At 39.1% G+C, this 20030-nt stretch overlaps 1 protein-coding gene across 7 annotated transcripts in view; it reads right to left on the bottom strand.

The window, feature by feature from the left end:
* FER (FER tyrosine kinase) overlaps window positions 1-20030 on the bottom strand; it is a 427785-nt gene that overhangs the window by 248890 nt on the left and 158865 nt on the right. The gene's annotated exons all lie outside the window — the stretch shown is intronic.

Here is a 20030-nt window from a genome sequence, read left to right on the forward strand (position 1 = left end):
GAGAGCAGAAAAGAAGAGAAAAAAGAGAACTAGGAAGAAAGAAGAACAATAGCAAAGCATGTATAAGTGGAGCATCAGCCAATTTTCCAACAAAGACTATATTTCAATAATCAACAGTAGATGAAACAAGAGGTCCTGTTATCGTGTGCAATATTTTCAAATGTCTTTCATCAATAATAATGCTGAATTTTTCTTGTGAAAAACAGCAGGCCCAAATAACATCTTTTCTTTCCTATGTCTCTTGTACCTAACTGTGTGTCTCTGCCACAGTAAACAGAGACATCCTTGGCCACATTCTACCTTATAAACACAACAGTTCTGAAATTTAGTTTTTACATTTCTACTTGCCTCTCCTACTTTATTTTCATTCTAATTGTTGTAGTGCCAATAGTTTTGGTTATTCTACAGACACACAAGTAAATCATTTAAAAATAATCTTAGGGTAACCTAACTTGATCCAGCTGCCTGTTAATGGCCTGGGAGAGCAGCGGAGAATGGCCCAAGTTTCTGGGCACCTGCACTCACATGGGAGACCTATAAGAAGCTCCTGGATCCTGGCTTCAGTCTGGCCCAGCAATGGCCATTGTGGCCATCTGGGGATTAAATCAGCAAATGAAGATCTTGCTCTCTGTCTCTGTCTCTCTGTCTCTCTCTCTCTCTCTCTCTCTCTCTCTCTGTAACTCCAACTTTTAAAATAAATAAATCTTTAATTAAAAAAATGAACAGGGCCGGCACTGCAGCATAGTGGGTTAAGCCTCTGCCTGAGGCACCAGAATCCTATATGGAAGCCAGTTCGTGTCACAGCTGCTCCTCTTCTGATCCAGCTCTCTGCTATGGCCTGGGAAAGCAGTAGAAAATGGCCCAAGTGCTTGGGCCCCTGCACCCACATGGGAAACCTGGAAGAACATCCTGGCTCCTGGCTTTGGATAGGCTCAGCTGCTGTGGCCAACTGGGGAGTAAACCAGTGGATGGAAGATCTTTCTCTCTGTCTACCTCTCTGTAACACTACCTCTCAAATAAAATCTTTAAACAAACATTTCCACCCTCATCTTGGGTGTTTTTGTAAGCCTAGTCCTAGCGCTTGAGAAGTTGATGAAATAAAAACTGACTAAAGGGCTGGTGTTGTGGCATAGAAGGTTAAGCCTCCACCTGCAATGCCAGCATCCCATATAGGTGCCAATTCAAGACCCAGCTGCTCCACTTCCAATCTAACTCCCTGCTAATGCACCTGGGAATGCAATGGAAGATGGCCCAAGTCCTTGGGCCCTGGCACTCACATGGAAGACCTGAAGAAGATCCAGACTTCTAGCTTGGACCTTGCCCAGCCCTGGCCAAAGCAGCCATCTAGGGAGTGAACCAGCAGATGAAAGATCTCTGTTTCTCCTCAATTCTCTGTAACTCTGCCTTTCAAATATATTTTAAAAAATGGATCTTAAAAAAAAAATGACCAAGAGTATAGCCAGGATATGAAGAAACAGTAGAGAATAAGGTAATTAGATTTATAAATATATTGTGATTATATAAAGCACACATGTTGACAGCACTATAGCAGCTAGAGCCTTCCCGAGCCCCAGGCCATTTACCTTTTGTGTCATTGCCTTGGGGATTTCTCCCTCTGTTCCGAGGTTGCAGTTGTGCTGTCCTTATTGCTGACAGGAAGATGAAATGAAAGTGCTAACCTACCTACATGGCAATGAAAGCATTATAACAAAGCAGCAGGCGCCTCTACTATGAATGTATTAGACTTTTCCTCTAAGTCAACTCTCTTCAAATTCTAGAGGAAGTACTGTCTCCATGTGAGAAAACTGTAAGAACAGAACTGGAAACTACATGCAAAATTATGTGAAAAGATGAAAATTGAGGGGAGAGTTTTAAGTATTAGAGAGCATTGTATTCCTATATGAAATAATTTAATTCATTGAGAGGGTAAAAATAACTCAAGTTACATCTTAGGCATCAAATTCTAGAGGAAATAGGGGTAAAACTGTTTCCCTCAAAATCCATCAGTAATGTCAAAGAGAAAACATTTGCTAAGGTAGTACTAGGATTATTTCATGAGTTAGAATAATTAACAGGCAGGTCCAGATGTGAAATAAAAAGGGCCTTCAAAAATTGTTTCCATTAATACCAAGTCACAAAGCATAATGTATCATTTGCTGGAAGTGATAAAATTAGCACAAACCACCTTCCTTTTAAAGGCACTTTTAGATATTTGGTCTAAAAAATTATCAATAGTAATTCCTTAAGTATTACACAGGAATAGCCAAAATGCAGATAGGGTTTATAAAACATTTTAACAGTTTCAACTCACATGGTGCCTAGATTTGTGCAAATAAAATGTGAAAACATTTGCCAAAGCGCCTGCCTGTGTTACACTAAATACCAGCTTCAGATTACAGTCTACCTAATAACACACCAGACTGTGCAGAACTCATTGATAGGTTGATTTTTATATCAAAGAATTAAGTGGCTACTTTATTTTTTATAAAATAAAATATTATTTTATTCAATGTTCTGTAACTTTCTCAAGATAACAGTAGATTAATGGCATGTTTCTGGTCCAAAACTCATCTGATCTTACCAAGTTTGAAGTGGCTACTTTAAAAATAAAAGTTAACAAGTATATCTTCAATTACCATGGACACACCTACATTTGCCTATAGGTCAGCCAAGATGGGTGATGACTCTCATTTTATCTACCTCAAGTAATGACAAGAGACAGAGTTTTCTCTGGCCTGCCAAAGCTACTGCAGGTGGGACTGAAAATTCAATAAATCGATAGCAGGCCAATTTATGAGGTGAGAATTTTGTATGACCCTCTAATGATGTTATAAATATGCAAATGGTCCGTGGCATAAAAAAGATGTCCCACCTCTGCTAGATAAAGGAGATAAAAGACCAAAGGAATGGCAGAAGGATGGCTCCTTACAGGGAGGTAGGAAGGGCAAGAGAGGGGTGTAGGAAGGGGAGAATGTAGAGGCAATATTATGAAATAACACCCAATGCTATCAAATGATATCCTTAAAGATGCTGAGGGAAAAACATTTCACGATCAGCTCCTAACCTAACTTGAAAGCAAAGTTTCTGCAATACAGTTTCATGTCTCTTCTGAAAGGAGTTTTTCTGAAATGAAATCAGCATAAGAAAGACTTATCTGTATTCCCAAGTATATTGAAGCTCAATCCACAATAGCTAAGATATGAAATCAATCCAGATGTCCATCAACTGACGACTGGATAAAGAAAAAGTGGTATACTACCAGACAAGAAAAAAAAAAAAAAAAAAAAGAATGAAATCCTTCCTGTCTTTTGTAACAAAATGAATGCAACTGCAAACCATTATGCTCAGTGAAATAAGACAGTCCCAAAAAGAAAAATATCATATGTTTGCCCTGATTTGTGGTAACTAATATACAGGGTACAAAAAATATAATTTATAAGCAAGCTGACATTTTGAGATTTGATTATTGTTTACAGCCCTTGTCTATACACTTGAGGAATGGTGATTTTTATACTTACTACTTGTTGAATTCTTTATTTAGTGGAGGGTTAAGCTTGTGATTATTAAATAAACTGAAAGTATGTCGTAAAAATTAAAAAAATAAGGAAGGAGGAGGGAGGGTAGGAGCATGGACAGGAGGGAAGGAAAGTAGGGTGGGAAGTATCACTAGGCTCTTAAATCTGTATATATGAAATACATGAAATTTGTTCACCTTATATAAATTATATATATGTATATATATATATATATAAAATGAGATATGCTCACATCTCTCCTCTCTCATCCCCATCTCAAGGGTATGTATGTGTGTGTGTATGTGTGTACACATACTTGCAAACTGCAGTAAAACAAGTCCTTCAGTTACCTTCAGGAAAAAAATACAAAGGGCATGAAGTAAATGGAGTTGCTCTCACAAAAAACAAGTCTACCAACGCCTGCCTATCCAGCTGCTGGTAGCTAAGTGACAGACAACTTTAACTAAAAAGCATAGAGCAGTTCTCAGAGCAAAGGTCTAAGAGGACCTGAAGAGAGAAAGAATGAGGCTCTTGATCGCAGAAAGGGTAGAGTAGGAACCCGGGCAAATCAATTAACTGCCCTGCTCTGTTTCCACACGGGGAAACAAAAGGCACCGCAGCAGACATCATCTTCATCGCGGAAGTTCTGTAACTATCATCCAACTGCCCCACCAGTTGCTGGCAACCGGAATAACCTCCCTCAGAGGCCTTGGTCACAACCCCCTGAGGTGCCCTCAGAACCGGAAACAATGGGAAGGGTAGACTACTGGAAAGTGCCATTGTTACACCTTTTGTTAATAATAAGCCATTAAAACGATAACCAAATATTATTTCCAACAGACTTCTGAAAATGAACCCAACTAATAACATTCTTGGAAGAACCAAAGTAATTATTTGGCCCTGTAGGAATAGTCAGCATATTTATTCAAATCTGCAGGCAATAAGAATTAAGAAAAAGATAATATTCATGTTAAACTGTAGGCTGAGTGCCAGGTATCTCAGGGGCTTCTTATGCAGAGCAGCCATGAAATTCGGAGCGATTCCGTGAGAAATAACAGCAGGGAAATTATCAGCCAAAGACTGTCTCCTGAAAAATTCTGCACTGCTGATGACTCCATAATGCAAAGGATGCACTGTAAATAGCTGTATGTCTTTCGTAAAAGGAATGCACTCATCAATAAACAAGTAACTTAATCTCTTGCAGATGTTGATTTGCTGGGGAGAATGAGAGATAACGCAGTTCCTATCATCATCAGGATATAGACTTCAGTATTAAAACAGTTTCTAAATGATTTATTTTAGCAATTGGCTTCTGACTGAAGGCAAATCATTTTAGAAGTGTTCACAGGCTGGTAACCTAATTTGTTATGCTGTCTTTTTCCCTTTGATGCTTGCATATTAAGAATATTTATTAAAGGCAAGGACAGTCTCTTGCTAAGTCAAGCATTTTCTTCTCCTGAAATAATGACATCAGAAACCAAATGTACAAAAGGAACATTAGAATGATTATTAAGATCTTGTCTTAAAAGAACAATGCCAAGGAAATCTGCAGTGTAACAGAACAGAGTGTGGTGAGAGCCTGGTTGTCAAATGGCATCTTGACTCTGTCTCTTAAATGAGACAATGTCTCTAGGGAGGAGCCAAGCAGGAGGCTATAACCAGCTCCCTTCCTAGTGCACCTCTAAATACAACTCATGGCCCATGGCTCCTTTCCCAAATATGTGCTCAAAATGGCTAACGACTGTCTTTTTTAAAAGAGTGTATTTATAGAGCAGTTTTAGATTCACAGCAAAACTGTGAGAAACAAAGATACTCCGTTTGTCGGCTTCCCCTACACACGCACAATGGCCTCCATCATCAACATCCCCCGCCACAGTGGTACACTGAGGCAGGGACGTGGGCACAGCATGACCACCAGACTCCACAGACGATATCACGGCTCACCCTTGCTACTGTACCTTCTGTGGGCGTCAATAAACACAGGACAGCAATAGCCACCATTTCAGTATCACACAGAACAGCTCCACGGCCCCAAAAATCCTCTTTGCTTTGCCTATTAATGTCTCCTTCTCCCAAGATAATCTTTCTGAAAATAATCCAGGTGCAAAGAGAAACCAACTGGTTTCAGCACCTCACTAACTCAACCATTCATGTGTGAGAGATTTTCCTTACTATGCAAGTTTAGTTTTTTGAAAATTACAAATATTATGAGTTAGATTATCAAGACTCTTCTTAATTAAAATTTGGCTTTGAAAACAAGTAAGGGCATAATTCCTGGAATCACGTCAGCACAGGCACCACTGTCTAGTCAGCACCAGCCACACCTTCCCCAACTCCCTAGCTCTATTCTGATCAGGTCAAAATAACCTCTTGGCCTCTCCCTGCATACACCACATTTACCTTTCTCATGCAGTTTCAACACCTCTCTTTCCTGTTTCTTCTTTTCCCATCTTTTCTCGCTCTTTGCTTTAAAGTGTGCTTATAAACATTAGCTATCATTACTTTACTCACGATGCCACGGGCATGTGAGCTGTCTCCTTTTGACTACTGCGAGTAGTGCTGCTTTGAACATGTGTCTGCACATCTGAATACCTGCTTTCAATCTTCCAGATATTTATCTGGAAATGCAACTGTAATCCCAAGGTCAGCTTTTGGAGGAAGAGCAGGCTGCCTTCTGCCATGGCCGAACCACTTTACACTGCTGTCAGCAACACGTGACCATGCCATTGTGGTGACATCCACAGCAAGACTTGCTCCCTGTTTTTGTGATGACAGCCATCCCGGTGAGTGTGACGTGCTGTTTGTCTTCATTTTTGAAGGACATTTTCATTGGATATAAAATTCAAGGCTGATTTTTTCATTCTTAATTATTTAAAAATTGTACTTATTTATTTGAGAGGCAGAATTACAGAGAAAGGGAGAGACAGAGAGAGAGAGAGAGAGGTCTTCCATCTGCCCTTGTATCTCTCCCCAAAAGGCCACAACAGCCAGAGCTGGGCCAATCCAAAGCCAAGAGCCAAAAGCTTTTTCAGGGTCTCCCTCATGGATGCAAGGGCCTAAGTAATTGAGCCATCTTCCACTGCTTTCCCAGGCCATAAGCAGAAAGCAGGATCAGAAGAGGAGTAGCCAGGACACGAACTGGTACCCATATGGGATGCTGGTGCCATAGGCATAGGGTTAGCCTACCACGCCACAGAGCTGCAATGGCCCCATTTTTTTTTTCGTTCAGGACTTTGTCATCTGGATTCCTTTACTTCTGGTGAGAAGTTAGCTACAATTCATACCATGGTCTTCCTGTATACAATGTGCCTTTTTTCCTTGGATGTCTTATAATCAGTTAGGATGTGAAAACTATAATTTCTTAAAATCACCTTTTCTTAGTGTTTATTAAATTTCAAGTATTGTGACCTGACAATGATGGAAAGCACTTGACCACTGGCTTTTCAAATATTCTTCCTACCCTATCTTTCTGTCCTCTCCTTCTTAGATTCTACTTACATTTACCAGATCATCCTGACAGTACCCTATGATCTCAAATGCTGTTATATTTTTTCACCTTTTAAAAGTTTTTGCTTCAATCTGGATACCACTTATCACCCTGTCTTCACATCTCTTCTCTAGGTCCACTGTAGCACATCTACATCATGAATTGCTCATCTCTGCTATTAGATTTTTCATCTTCAGCTTTTCCGTTACACTACCCACATCTCTGATAAAATTCTCCATCTTTTCATACACATGGTACATGGTTTTCCACCAGATCCCTTTGTATTTTGTAACAGCTATATTAAAGACACTGATAATTCCAGTATCCAGGCCACCTCTGGGTCTATTTTCTTGGCTTTGGGATGCATTCCCTACTTTTCTTTGCATCATATAATCTTTAATTATAAGCCAGATAGCTTTTGTACAGGAACAATAGCTTTGGAATTCAATAATATTAATTTACCTCAAGCAAGTGGAGCACCCATTCCTTTGTGTCAAGCTCCTGGAGTGGGAGCTATAGTTAATATCTTGGGTCTGGCCTTGGCTGCAGTGTTACTCTGAATCACTTCCCACCAGCTTCAGATAGTTTGACTGTGATCAGGTGTCTTCCTCCAGCTAGAAACAGATCTGAGCCCTGGCAAGACTGCAGCGCCCTGCCTATGCTTCAAAGCTGACCTACTGGCTTTAGGAACTATGGGAGAACTCTGCCCCTTTACAGCTACCTGGGGCTGGGGGCACAGGGAGTTCTCTTTGCTCCCACCTCCTTCTTTATGTACGTACGTAAGAAGATGACTTTCAGCCCTGATACCCATTCCCAAGCTTTTGGATGGCCACTTCCCCCTTTGCTGTGAAGATTCAGAATTCCCTGCAGAGAATCAGCTTGGAAAGGAGCTCATATTCTTTTGTAGGTAAAAGCCAACAGTGCTCAGTCGTCCTGCCTGAGTCCCCACTCCCCAACACACTCTCTCTCTCTCTCTCTCTCTCTCTCTCTCTCTCTCACACACACACACCAACTTTTTAGCGTAGGGAGGATTTCATTTGAAATAACTTTCTTAAGTCTCTTTCTCTGACCTGCTGCTTTACTCAATGAGAATATCTGAGTAACTGCCTGTAAGTGAATGGTGCCCCACTGTGCACTGGGCTCCTTTGGACTCTCACCCATCACCCCAGTCTACACACAGTCATTCCAAGTCATTCCAAGTTTGTTAAAAACTGTTGGGGTGCATCTACTCATACAGTTACATCAAGGATGGAAGTAGTTATGGGTCTATTTTATCCTAAGAAAGACTGGAGATTTTTTGGTTCATACATGATTCTTTCTATCCTACATTCTGGTGAGCCTTTTTTTTTTTTTTTTTTTATTGAGAGAGATTTATTTATTTATTTTAAAGGCAAAGTTACAGAGAGGCAAAGGCAGAGAGAGGTCTTCTATCCGCTGGTTCACTCCCCAGATGACCACAATGGCTGGATATGTGCCAATCCAAAGCCAGGAGCCAGGAGTTTCTATCTGGTCTCCCATGTGGGTACCATCTTCCAAGGACTTGGGCCATCTTCCACTGCGTTCCCAGGTCATAGTAAACAGCTGGATCGGAAGTGAAGCAGCCAGGACTCAAAACTGGCATCCATATAGGATGCCGACACTGCAGGCGGTGGTTTTACCTGCTATGCCACAGCAACAGCCCTTCTGATGAGCTTTTTAAAACTGAGATTTGATTCCTGTTTATAGCCCTTGTCTCTACTGTTGAGGAACAATTTTTTTTCTTCTTACTATTTGTAGAGTTCTTTACTTAGTGGAGGGTTATAAGCTTCTAATTACAAAATAAACTGAAAATGTCATTGTAAAAATTAAAGCAAAGAATAAGAAAGGAAGGAGGAGGGAGGGTGGGAGCACAGGTGGGAGGGAGGGAGGGTGGGGTAGGAAGTATCACCATGCTCCTAAATAGAATACATGAAATTTGTTCATCTTATATACATAAAAATATATATAAAAAATTTAAAGATACTATTATTTTGTAGCTTGCCTGCTTTATTTTGGTTGTTAGTTAGCAATGATGTTCTCTTACACCTTTCCATATCTGAACTGGATTCAAATTCATATGCATTTTATTAACACAAGTAATCTACCACTCATCATTTTATTTACAAGCCAAAAAGACACATATGCACAGTTAACCGTTTTTCACTAAGATAAAGAGACCATTAATTATCAAATTACAGATTCAATTTTGGTTACCATTTTCAAAGGCACTGAATTACTATATAGATAAAACCTACATTGCCAAGATAATCATTTAAATGGTTAAAAACCAGACATCTCAAAAGTTTTCCTTTCTGTCATTTTGTTTTCCTTTGTGAATGCTTTGGGGAATAGAGATGATTAACTTTACTGGCTGTTATTTGTTGCATAGGACACTACGAAGACTATAAGTATACAGTCCAGTTGTTTAAATGTTGCAAGTGTCTAATTTTATCTAAAATGCTTCCTGAATGTACTTTCTGTTTAGAACACTTGTATTGCACATGCACTGATAATCCTCATATCTGCCCAGAGCTCCTTTTGTTACTGGAACTAGTAACTGGAAACAGTTGCGGTTTCAAGGCCTCTGTCAAGATTTTATTTATTAGAAAGGAATCAGAAATCTCAGGATCTCAAAGAAAATTCTAAAACTTAATAAAAGAGAAAATAGTACACTTTAAATAAAGGAAAGTGATGCTTATAATATTGTACTCCTACTATCAGCCAACAAGATCTGACTAAGAGATGTGTCTCAGAAAGGAGTTAGGTTCTAAATCTTTGTCCCACTTTTGGCCAAGAGAAACTACCACACAATGGGACAGTATTCCCTCTTGCCTGAGCATAAGTCAATGCAATAATGGAGAGCTCAGAAATGAAAACAGAAAATGTTTGATGCCATGGCACAAATTTCCGGTTCTATCCTGTTACGCACATGGATAAATTCTCTTTTCTGCTTAACTAGTCTGATGTGAATCAACATTATACAGAACAAATGTAGTAGATTTTCCTGGAATATCCATTATTAACTAAAGATTTTCAATAAATAATTTCAAATGTCCCAATTTCAGATATCACTAACAAAATAATATGCTAACATATTTTTAGGCTTTGGACACATACTTACTTTTAACAGGAAAATATTTTAATATCAAATTACATCAATGTAGAAATAAAAATCCATTACAAAATAATAGCTTATGTTGTGATATTTATTCTCCTTTGTTCTCCTTTGTTAATAGCTTCAGCACATGACATATAAAACAACTGCTGAACAAGCTTGGGAAAACTCTAGTTTAGATAGTTACTAATAAATGTTATACTACAAAGGGTTCAGTAGTCAAACAAATTTTAGAAATGAACAGTTAAACAAATTCAAACATACTTTTGTTATTTGTCTCAGAGCCTTAATAATGCCCTGGGCCTTTTCTTGGAGGAAATGTTATTCTGAGAAATACACTTAAAGAGATGCTCTCACAAACTTCTCTTCTGTAGAGAGAGGAGGGCAAAGATTCTCCTCCATGCTGCCTACATTGCTATGGGTTTTTCAGGATATTATCATCAAGCAGAATTAACTCCACATTCAAATTTCCTACCTACTGGGCACAATCTCCTATCTCATTAGTTTGCTTTCAACCAGTTCTATTATAACCACTGGAGCTTACATATATAATGCCATATTTATATATAAAATGCCATATATGTGTGTGTATATATATATATATATATATATGTATGTATGATGCTATCCTGTCTCATAAGTGCAACCATGTGGCAACATCCAATCTTGGATGGACCCAACTATCTGCTTTCTCTGACCTTACACCCAAGTGACTCATCACTGCCAGGGAGTCTCATTGGTAACTAAATGCAAATAGGCCCTATATATCTGGCCAACCTACTTCTTATTTTCCCCATGTCACTGTCAACCGTTTCAAACCTTTACAATTTTCTCACATCTAAAATCACCTCTTTCCACCCCTCCACCTCCTTCAGAAACAATCTACAAGGCAGAAACCCCTTCATCTTGCCATTTCAAACCCACTGATCTACCACTTTTCTACCCTTTTCAGCCTCCTCTGCCCTTCTGAAACAAAGCTGTTTCTCTCCCCATAAGGATTACTTTAGATCTCTCAACTTTCTGCCCTTCCAAGAACCTTACACCTCATAAGAATCTGTGATCTCTGGGCCGGCGCCGTGGCTCACTTGGTTAATCCTCTGCCTGCGGCACTGGCATCCCATATGGGCCCCAGGTTCTAGTCCCGGGCTCCTGCACACACATGAGAGACCAGGAGAAAGCACCTGGCTCCTGGCTTTGGATCAGCATAGCTCGGGCCGTAGCAGCCATTTGGTGGGTGAACCAACGGAAGGAAGACCTTTCTCACTGTCTCTCTCTCTCTCTCACTATATGTCAAAAAAAAAAAAAAAAAACCAAAAACTGTGATCTCTGATATATCATCAACCATTCCTTGTCAACTGCTTCTTTCCCAACAGCCCATAAACCTTTCTGTGCACTTAAATGACTCTTACAAGAAACAAAGGAGAGAAGAGAGCGAGAAAGAAAGGAAGAGAGGGGAGAGAGTGAGGGATGAACGTCTTCCTTTACTACATGTCCTGCTCCACCTACTTTGTGCTCATCACAGGCAAAACAACTGAAAGTGTTGCTCCTGGTCACTGTCTCTATTTTCTTTTCTCCTACTCATTCCTCAATCTACTCCCATTCAACTTTAACCCCGTTACTGCACCAAAGCATATGCTTTTAGGACACCAAAAGACTCCAGGAGAATTTGACTCCATTAACCACATCCTCCAGTCTCTAAAACTACACACTCTGGTTCCTCGGCAGGCTCACCCTCTTCTCCCAAGTCCATTATGTGTTCACGTGCTTCTGCTTCTAAGTTCTACTAGTTCCAGGTCTCTTCTATTCTTACTCTATAATTCCTCCCTAAGTAACTCCTACACATTCCAACATCAATTACCAACTCAACCAAGCCCACTGACAAATTTAAATCTCCAACTCACGCTTTTCTATTGAGCACTAAACTTATATAACTGAAATAACCACGTGCTTCTTTGCCTGGGTATTATAAAGGCAGATAAAAGTCAACATATCAAATACTGAATTCATAATTCTTAAAGTTCACCTTTTTTCAGAATTTCCCATTTCATTGAATGGTACTAATTACACTCTTATATAAGGCAGATATTTGGGAGCTGAAACACACACTAACAGTATGATATAAGTTCCAAGTAGGCAGGGGGCTCTATCAGCTTTTTATTTTATTATTGAAATATCAACTAAATGCAATGTATCAATCATGAATTTAAGGCAGTGCTCATGAAACATTTAAGTAGTAAATAAAACTACCTGAACTATGGCTTTGTACTAAGAAACCTCAAAGGACATTTAAGAAAGAAACAAAGAGTTTGAGAAATTCTCAAAAACAATATGTAAATAATATCTTCAGAATTAAAGATTTTTTCTTTGGCATTTTCCAAAAATACTGATTTTTCCAATGATTTTTATTTGAAAATCAGTTTTATTCATAAATAGCTGATGAGTGGTACAGAGAACTTTCAATTTTGTAAAAACTGGTTCAAGAAAAGTCTAACGTAACTAGAAATAAAAGTGTCTTATTAAATCAGTTTTCCAATTAAACAACTTTATGAATATCAAATCCAGTGCTTAGTTTTTATCAATACGAATTTAAGTTAGAAATCTCAGGAACAGGTTTCTATAACCACATAATGGGCTTGAATCTGCTTAAATTAATAAAACATCCTTTGGGTTTACTGGCTACTTTCAACAGTCCATTAACCATTTCTTCAATAGGCAATAAAATAAGCACAGAAGAATCAATTAGAAATGACAACACACTAAATCACCACCCTATTGCAGTCAATATGTAACTCTGAATACAAGACTAGTAACTAGGAAGATCTTTGATCAGCTGTCACCATCCAAAGCAAAATTTTACACCTAAAAATGAAGAATAGGTTCCCACCAAAACTTTTTATAGTTTTATAAAACTATAGTTTTATAGTTTTAGTTTATAGTTTTATAGTTTTATAAAACTGAGGGCAGCATTGTGAGCAGCGGGTTAAGCCACTGCTTCTGACAGCAACATCCCATTGCTGGAGTGCTGGTTTGAGGCCCAGCTAGTCTGCTTCAGATCCAGTTCCCTGCCAATATATCTGGGAAGACAGAGGATGATGTTCAAGTCCTCGGAGCTCTGTCTTCCATGCGGGAGACCCAGAAGGAGCTCCTGGATCCTGGCTTCAGCCTGCTCTAGCCCTGGATGTTGCAGCCATTTGGAGAGTGAACCAATGGAGGAACAACATCTCTCTCTCCCCCAGTCTGTGCCTTTGTCTCTGTAACTCTGCCTTTCAAATGAAATAAATCATTAAAACATGGTTTACAGAAATATTAAAGATACCACAATGGCAATTATTATTTAAAATGGCATTTTTTATATTAAGAAAAATCATTTCCCTTGAAGTAACTTTAAAGATGTAAAAAATTGAACATCTCCTAAATTCCTTTTTGGCCACTGAATTCTCCAGAGATTTTCCAACAGGCTTGGCTATCCTGTCTTAAAAGGCAGATTACCTCAATCTATACCTACTGGGAATGCTCTGAGGAAACCAATAACAACCCATGAGAGTATTGTAGGCATGGAAAGCCAAGATACCATGGGAAAAAAAAAAGCCCTAAATGAAAGATCTCTGTGAGTGAGATCCCAGTGGAAAGAACGGGGCCATCAAAGAAGGAGGTACCTTTCTCTGAAGGGAGGAGAGAACTTCCACTTTGACTATGACCCTATCAGAATAGGATCAAAGTCAGCGAACTCTAAAGGCTTCCATAGCCCTGACAACTCATGAATAGAGCCTAGGGAGATTACTGACGCCATAAACAAGAGTGTCAAATTGTTAAGTCAGCAACAGGAGTCACTGTGTACTTACACCCCATGTGGGATCTGTCCTTAATGTGTTGTCTAATGTGAAGTGATGCTATAACTAGTACTGAAACAGTATTTTTACACTTTGTGTTTCTGTGTGGGTACAAACTGATGAGGTCTTTACTAATTATATACTGAATTGATCTTCTGTATATAAAGATAATTGGAAATGAAAAAAAACAACCTGGTGTTAAATTGGAAATGGCATAGAAAATTAATTAATTTTAAAAAAATATTATGTAGGATCTCTGCCTTTAATGTGCTGTACACTGTTATTTAATGCTATAACTAGTACTCCAATGGTAGTTTTTTCACTTTGTGTTGCTATATGGAGCAAACTGTTGAAATCTTTACCTAATATATACTAAACTGATCTTCTGTATATAAAGAGAATTGAAAATGAATCTTGATGTGAATGGAAGGGGAGAGGGAGTGGGAAAGGGGAGGGTTGCGGGTGGGAGGGAAGTTATGGGAGGGGGGAAGCCATTGTAACCCATAAGCTGTACTTTGGAAATTTATATTCATTAAATAAAAGTTTAATAAATGAAAAAAAAAGTATAGTCATGGGACATGAATGTTGTATTAATCCTCCAGTTTAAGGTAAAGTCTATGTGTAACTCTGACTACAAACCTAACTGAACCCCCCAAAACAAGGCCTTGCTACAAAGGTTTTTTAGCTGTCTCATTCAGATAAAAATATACTGAAGATTCGAACAATACAAAAGTTATAGATAATGCTCAAATGTTATTCCTGATGGAATACCTTCCCGCCTCCCTACCCAAACACACACACACAATATTAGTTTTTGACCCTTACTATATATTTTCTGATGCAAAGTAAAACTAGAATTTAAAAATGATTTGGTGAATTAGAAGAAGTAGCCATGAAAATGGAGGAAGGGTTGGGTCTGTGGCAAAGTGGGTGAAGCCACTGCCGGGCTGCTCCACTTCTGATCCAGCTCCCTGCTAATGTGCCTGGGAAAGCAATAGCAGATGGTCCAAGCAGTTAGGCCCCTGCACCCATGTGGGAGACATCAGAAGAAGCTCCTTGCTCTTGGCTTTCGCCTGGCCCACCCCTGGCCATTGCGGCCATTCGGGGAATAAATCAGAGAACGGAAGATTTTCTCTCTCTCTCCCTCCCTCCCACCTTCTGCCTCTTTGTAACTCTGCCTTTCAAATAAATAAATCTTTTTAAAAGAATGAAGGAGTTCTATTTTATTAAAAGAACAGTCAAAGGTAATATATATTCTTATCCGTATCTTCTGTGGATTTCCCTGTGTTTACATAAGCTACATATCTTACAATGCATAACTCATAACGGAACCATGACTTATCCCCAGCATATTCAGGCCTTTGTCAAGTTAGCTGTTTCAAGGTCTACATGGTAAATAGTCCCTCCTTTTCAAGCATTAACTCTCAGTCTTATAAGTGGCTGCAATGTACCTTATCTGAGATTCATAAAGGGTTATAAAGAAAAAAACTGCTCATAAGATGGGAAAAAATGATAGAAATATCTGTAATGTCTTGTTAGTAATCAGAATCACACTTTCTCAGAATAGGTAAGAGGAAATTATTTGGAGCCAATCTGAGCCTACTTAATACCAGTTGCTTTGCTCAAAGGTATAGGAGATATTTTTATATATCTAAGAGACCTGGAATAATATTCCATAGGTCTATGGCACTTAATTCAAACATTTGCTTTCATGCTTTGAACACTGAAAAGATTCTTCCAGAACCCCAAAACACCATTTAGTCATATTAAACAAGATTTTCTTAGAAGACAAAATACAAATATCAGAAATCATTTGAAAATTCTTAGTTCATGATGAGCTCACCACTAATCACCAGGTAAAGTAAATTAAAACCACAATGAGAGATCGCCTCACACCTGTTAGAAAGAGTTACTATGAAAAACACAAGTGTGGCCGCCAAGGATGTGGGGAAAAGGGAACTGTTGCACACTTCTGGAGAAAAAGTAAATTAGTACAGCCATTATAGAAAATTGTATGGAGGATCTTTGAAACAATAAAAATAGAATTAACATATATTCTTGCAATCCCACTTCTGAGTATTTGCCAGATAGATTTAAAATCATTCTTTGAAAAGATGTTTGCCCTCCTATATTCACTGCAGCACTGTTAATAACAGCCAAGTCATGGACAAGTTTGGGAAAACCCTAGCTTAGATAGTTATTAATAGACATTATATCATCTTATTAGAATTATGAAACTACCATAATACTGGAAATGACATTAAAGGACAACCAGGATATTATAGGTTGGATACTTACTGGCACATTACAAATATATCTCATTGTTTTAAATCTTTTCCATAAAAGCAAACAGATTAAGAGTGCAATAAATAACATTTTATCCAGTAAACTCTTAGTAAGATAATTCATCCCACAAAAGTACTCAAGCATGCCGCATCACCTGACAGGTAAAGATTCTTGAAAAACTAAGCTTAAATAGAACTATGTTTTTAAGGATCCACATTCAAATCTGCCAGAAAAAACTCAGATCCTCAGGTCAATCTGTTCTAAAATTCTGCTAACATTAACAAAAAGGCAACATAACTCAGACAATATTAGATGTGAGAAATTATCAAAAGCGGAGCAGGCATTGTGGTGCAGCAGGTTAAGCTGCCTCCTGTGACTTATGCTCCATGTTGGAGCTCCAATGCTACAGCGAAAGATGGACCGAGTACCTCAGCCCCTGCAACCCACATGGGAGATTCAGATGGAATTCCTGGCTCCTGGCTTCAGCCGGGCCCAGACCTGGCTATCACAGCCAATCGAGGGATGACTCAAATGGAAGATATTTCTCTGTTTCTCTTTCTCGGTCTCTCTCACTCGCTCGCTGAGTGACTCTCCCTTTCAGACAAATGAAAAACACATCTTTCAAAAAAATTACCAAGAGTTCGTTATTTTGAAATGCAAAATGAAGATAGGAAGAAGTGAAGCAAAGTGCAAGTGATACAGATTCAATACTAATCACTAGATACTATGACTGTGCAGAATTCCTGAGAGTAAAGAAAATGGCTTCTTAACCACTTTTGATTTTGCGTGAACAATGCTTACATAAAACAAGATGGAAAAATATATACAAGTACACATTCAAACTCACATGGCTGCCCTGCATGAGAATTATTACAATTTCATATTATATCTGCCTTCAACAAGCATGTCCTAGCTCACTAAAATCATTGGGCAGATTAATGCAAGACTATAATTTCACCAGAAACATAACTTGTAGTTCTCTTGAGACAGATTTAAATGAGAAATCCATGTGGAATGGCTCTTTGTGATTAGCCAAATGGACTGTTAATTCAAGTTCAATTATTACACATACCAAACAATTAAAATATGAGTATTTTTACTTGAAGTTTAAACATATTTTCACTTTCATGTGGAGGAAAAATTAAATATATCAATATAGACTGTAATCTCCTGAAATTCAAATTATTAAATGTGAGTCATGAACAAAGATAAGGAGGGGTCAATGTGTGACACAGTGGGTTAAGCCACTCCCTGGGAAGCCTGTGGGAAGCCTGTGTGAATCCTGGTTCCAATCCCAGCTGCTCCGCTTCCAAACCACCTCCCTGCTAAAAGCAGCAGCAGATGAATCCACGGAGGAAACCTGGATGAAATTCTGGGCTCTTGTCTGGTGTGGACCACTGCAGTCACTTGTGGAGTGAACCAGTTAGCTGAAGAACTAACTTTCTATCTCTCTCTCCCTCTCTCTCTCATTCTCTCTCTCTCTCCCTCTCTTTCTCACCCTCATCCTCTTCCTCTGTCTATAACTCTGCCTTTCAAATAAATCTGAGAGAGAGGGAGAGAAGAAAGAAGAGAGAAAGGAGGAGGGAAAGACAGACAAGGGACATTCTGCTTAATAGAATTAATCCAAACACACAGGAATTATTTAATACACTTTTAGACACTGCATCATGAAGTTAGTATTCTCTGAAAATTCACAAACTATTAATATATGCCAACAAATACAAATGTATTTTTCATACACAATTCTTAGCAACATAATTTCCTATATATTGTTACCATTTCTTGAGTGAATGACAAATACTTATTTTGGCATGTAATATTAAAAAGAAATTTAAAATACTGAAGATTTTATTTAAACTATGTCTTTTAGAAAAACAAACTGGCCGGCACCGCGGCTCAATAGGCTAATCCACCTTGCGGCGCTGGCACACCGGGTTCTAGTCCCGGTCAGGGCGCCGGATTCTATCCCGGTTGCCCCTCTTCCAGGCCAGCTCTCTGCTGTGGCCCGGGAGTGCAGCGGCGGATGGTCCAAGTACTTAGGCCCTGCACCCCATGGGAGACCAGGAGAAGCACCTGGCTCCTGGCTTCGGATCAGCACGGTGCGCTGGCTGCAGCACGCCCGCCGCGGCGGCCATTGGAGGGTGAACCAATGGCAAAGGAAGACCTTTCTCTCTGTCTCTCTATGTCCACTCTGCCTGTCAAAAAAAAAAAAAAAAAGAAAGAAAGAAAGAAAAACAAACTATACTGCCTACAAAGAAATGTTCCAATAAAGCTTTATTTATGGACACTGGAACATGAATTTGATACCTTTACATGTAACAATACATTCCTTTGATTTTTTTTTTCAGCTATTTAAAATGTAAAACCAATTGTTGATTGCAGGCCACACAAAAATAAGCATCAGGGACAAGCATTTGGTACAGAGATTAAGATCATGCTTATGGTACTTACATCTCACATGGAATGACAAGGTTCAAGGCCTGGTGCTGCCTCCAATTCGGAGGCAATTCCGTGTACTAATGCACATTCCAGGAGGGGGCAGGATGGCTCAATTACTTGAGTTCCTGACACCTATGTGGTAGACTTAGATTGAGTTTCCCAGCTCTAGCCTTCCATGTTGCCCAGTCCTGGCTGTTGCAAGCAATTGGGAAATGAACCAAAAGATGGGAGATTCTCTCTCACTCATTCACAATTATTCTCTCTCTCCCTCCCACCCTCCTCCTCCATGTTTTCAAATAAGTGAAAAATAATAACTGGAGCTGGCACTGTGGCATAGCAGGTTAATCCTCTGCCTGTGATGCCGGCAGCCCAAATGGGCACCAGCTCTAGTCCCAGCTGCTCTTCTTCCGATTCAGCTCTCTGCTGTGGCCTGGGAAAGCAGCAGATGATGGCCCAAGTCCTTGGCCCCTGCACCCACATGGGAGACCCAGAAGAAGCTCTAGGCTCCCGGCTTCGGATGGGCGCAGCTACGGCCATTGTGGTCAATTGGGGAGTGAAACAATGGATGGAAGAACTCTCTCTCTCTGCCTGTCCTTCTTGCTGTGTAATTCTGACTTTCAAATAAAATAAATAAATCTTTAAAGAAAAAAAAAAAAAAGATGGCCCAAGTACTTTGGCCCCTACACTGGCATGGGAGACCCGGAAGAAGCTCCAGGCTCCTAGCTTCAGATCAGCACAGCTCTGGCCATTGTGGCCATTTGGGGAGTGAACCAGCAAATGGAAGACCCTTCTCTCTGTCTCTTCCTCTCACTCTCTGTAACTCTACATCTCGAATAAATAAATAAAATTTTTAAAAAAAACTATAAACTTAATAAAATATTGGGCAGTGGGATCGGATTTGGGAACTGAATCATAATTTTCCACTTTTACAGTACACCATTAAATTAGATAAACCATACAGCAATGTCTATATATAAATAATGGTTAAGAGAACAGATTCAGCAATCAGACTGAGGGAATTCAGATCCTTGGTCTACCACTTCCAAAGTGTATGACTTGTAAAAAGCTGCTTAACTTCTCTGTGCAACAATTTTTTTTTATAAACTGGGATTAATAATAGTAGTGATTATTGGGTAGAACAATTGTATTGTGTAATAAGGCTCCCATATAAACCAAATGAGGCACATAAAGGATTTGGAAAAGCTCCTAGAATGAACTAAACTCTCGCTAATTATTAGTAATTACTATTGCTGCTGCTCCTGACACAATCAAAACACAGGAAACGTTCCAACATATAAAATAATGCATTATAATATGCAAAGACACTCTGCTTTTATACT

This window comes from Lepus europaeus, chromosome 15 (assembly GCF_033115175.1).
Source record: "Lepus europaeus isolate LE1 chromosome 15, mLepTim1.pri, whole genome shotgun sequence".
Taxonomy (NCBI): domain Eukaryota; kingdom Metazoa; phylum Chordata; class Mammalia; order Lagomorpha; family Leporidae; genus Lepus; species Lepus europaeus.